The 3,290-nt window shown below is 35.9% G+C and overlaps 1 protein-coding gene across 10 annotated transcripts in view; it reads right to left on the reverse strand.

The window, feature by feature from the left end:
- LOC107618637 (dynamin-related protein 3A-like) overlaps positions 1–2,359 on the reverse strand; it is a 6,707-nt gene extending 4,348 nt beyond the window's left edge. For 2 of the 10 annotated variants that reach the window (XR_002353301.1, XR_002353302.1), the window contains exons 1-4: positions 1,736–2,347; positions 1,110–1,207; positions 720–975; positions 466–642 (exon numbers count right to left, since the gene is read on the reverse strand). The gene's annotated coding sequence lies outside the window, so the exon portion shown is untranslated. Of the gene's footprint in view, positions 1–465; positions 643–719; positions 976–1,109; positions 1,208–1,735 lie in introns of all 10 variants that reach the window. The other 8 variants (XR_002353299.1, XR_002353298.1, XR_002353304.1 and 5 more) reach the window with 7 other exon arrangements.

Raw genomic sequence — 3,290 nt, forward strand, 5'->3', positions numbered from 1 at the left:
TAATAATGATAATAATAATAATAATAATAATAATAATAATAATAATAATAATAATAATAATAATAATAATAATAATAATACAATATAATCTCTATGTTATGATCTACCTTTTATTGTTTAGAAAACAAATCATGCTCAGGTAATAAATCTAAGTAGGAATTAAGTTTCTCAACAAACTACTATTTCTTTCTTTTTCTTCTTCTTATCTCTTTGCATGGATCAATTTGCAGACTTTTTCATATCCAAAAATAAATAAATTAAAATTTAAAGGTGGCCACACATAATCCAAAGAGATTTCCACCATTTCCAAGTTGTCATAGACTTCCACCATTATGTCAATATATCATAGTGAAAGAGAAAGCTCATTTTGTGAAACTGATAGGAATTAGTTATTAAGGATCTATTTTGAAACTTAGTGTATTAGCTGCAACTTAAAATATAACATATAAAACATTACATATTTACCTCAACTGTTAGAATGATCTGAGCCTTTCCGTCAATTGTGGTCATATTGGCATTTTCCACTTGAAATCCAAATGAATTTATAGCTTCCATCAACCTTGAAAACCCACCTGGCTTCTGCTCCCAGCATACCTTAAGCAAGAACTCTGTCCTACTTATATGATTCACTTCTGTTTGCATCTGGTGAACATGTTAAAAACGTCATAATAGGTCTATGACAAATAAACAAGTACCAAAGAAATACCAACTCTTTGTACCTTCATCTCCTCTCTGTGGCAAGATTTTTAGCATGGTAACCTTCCTTTCTTTAGGCACCCTAAATTTCTGACACTTGCTGTCCTCGGTGCCTCAAAATAAGAAATTATACAATCCTTAGAAAAGAGAAAATGTGATGAAGAATGTTGGTTAAACTCACATGGTTGCAGGCAAATAGTGTTGAGGTTCAACATGAGGAGAATTTTCCATTGTTCCTTTCATTAATTCAGTTTCAGCTATATTGCATGCAACCAACATCTGATTTATTTCAATTCATAACAAGAAAGTGGATCAATCAAATTGCTAAAAATCAAATAAGATACCATAAAACCATCTTAATTTCAATATCAAAGGACAGAGAACAGGGAAAGATAGGGGGAGAAAACTCTAACTTGCTGTCTTTACTTGTTCCAATTTCGCTATCAAGAACTCTCAATTTTTGCATGTGTGGCTTTGCAATACTGATTAGATAATCACATTCCTCTTTGATCTGCTCAGATTAAAAAGCTAAATTTCGGTATTTGAAAAGTGATAACAATACAATCCATCAAATTAATGCTCCTAAAAAACATGAACATCAACCAGGATTTAAACACAATGTCATTGCATCATGTAAAGCTCACAAGCAAACTATAAATACTAATTTAAATGCTACTATTAATAATCATGCAGCCAAAGAAAACAGAAACACAATTCGCACAATTTATTATCCTAATCTTCGAATTGAAAATATAACAAAAGAAAGGAGGATTCATCAACATCAGCTACCAGTAACTAGAGATCAAATCATAATACTACCAATTTTATTGAACAACATTCAAGGTATTACACATTGTCACAAACAAGAAAAACAAAATCACTAGTGATAGGGAACAGAGCATATATCAATATAGTGAAGATAGTTTGGATTTGTTATCAAATCAGTCCAAAATTATAAGTTAATATAACTAAATGATAAACATCAAGGCTAATTATAAGTCCAATTTCTAAGTTAATAACCCCCTGGCCAAAATCTTACCTAAAAACTCTACCTCGTAAAACCTAAGAATCTCAACAGAAGGAAAAACTTGTAGCATAGTAGCTCGATGAAGGAGGCTGTAGTCGGAGGAGAACACCGCCGGAGGAGATTGTCACCGGAGGAGAATATCGTTGGAGGAGATCTTTGTTTCAACCTTGCTCTCACACAGTGACATCATTTCAGTTCGCGGCATGGTAGCTCAATCGACGATATTGTAGCTGGAGGAGAACGCGTGGCCGGAGGAGAACGCGCCGCCGGAGGAGAACATTGCCAGAGGAGATCATCGCTGGAGAGATTGTCACTAGAGGAGACAACAAGGAGAGCATTTCAGTTCATAGCTAGAGGAGACAAAAATCTCGATGGAGGAGTATCTAGTCGATCGGGGGTGAACGCCGCTAAGAAGACCGTCGCCGGAGCAGATCGTCGCCGGAACAGAGCATAGTGGTAGCATTGCTTTTGGGTTTCAGTGGTGGCAGCGTTAGTTTCAGTGCGTAGTTTTAGAGTTTTCATCGTTGGAGAAGAGTTTTAGGCCATTTCAGTGTGAAGTTTCAGGGCTTTTGTCATTGGAGAAGAGTTTTGGGCCTTCTATTTTTTTTAATCATGGATCTAGTTAACGGCGGTTTAAAACCACCGAAATCACCAAAAACCGCCATTTTATGCAAATAAATTATGGCAACACCATAAAATATCATAATTCTCAAATATTATGGCAGTTTTTTGAAACCGCCGTAATATAAATGCCGTTTTAAATAAGTTTTTTTGTAGTGTTTGTATTAATTCATGAGGAACAGCAGAGCTCTACACCTTAATCTATAGAGTGTAGAAACTCTACCGTGGAGAATACATAAGTGATAAGGTCCAGGCATGGTCGAGAGGCCAGCCCCCAAACGTGATCTAAAGATGAAACTAAAGATGTTCCAAAGATGTAAATACAATAGTAAAAAGTCCTATTTATACTAAACTAGTTACTAGGGTTTACAAAAATGAGTAAATGATGCAGAAATCCACTTTTGGGGCCCACTTGGTGTGTGCTTGGGCTGAGCATTGAGATTTACACGTGTAGAGGCTTCTCTTGGAGTTGAACGCCAGTTTGTAACCTGTTTCTGGCGTTTAACTCCACTTTGCAACCTGTTTCTGGCGTTTAACTCCAGAATGCAGCATGAAACTGGCGTTGAATGCCAGTTTGCGTCGTCTAAACTCGGGCAAAGTATGGACTATTATATCTTGCGGGAAAGCCCTGGATGTCTACTTTCCCACGCAATTGAGAGCGCGCCATTTGGAGTTCTGTAGCTCCAGAAAATCCACTTTGAGTGCAGGGAGGTCAGAATCCAACAGCATCTGCAGTCCTTCTTCAACCTCTGAATCTGATTTTTGCTCAAGTCCCTCAATTTCAGCCAGAAAATACCTGAAATCATAGAAAAACACACAAACTCATAGTAAAGTCCAGAAATGTGAATTTTAATTGAAAACTAATAAAAATATACTAAAAACTAAATAAATTATACTGAAAACTATGTAAAAACAATGCCAAAAAGCGTATAAATTATCCGCTCAT

Source organism: Arachis ipaensis, chromosome B09, assembly GCF_000816755.2.
Source record: "Arachis ipaensis cultivar K30076 chromosome B09, Araip1.1, whole genome shotgun sequence".
NCBI classification, from domain to species: Eukaryota; Viridiplantae; Streptophyta; class Magnoliopsida; order Fabales; family Fabaceae; genus Arachis; species Arachis ipaensis.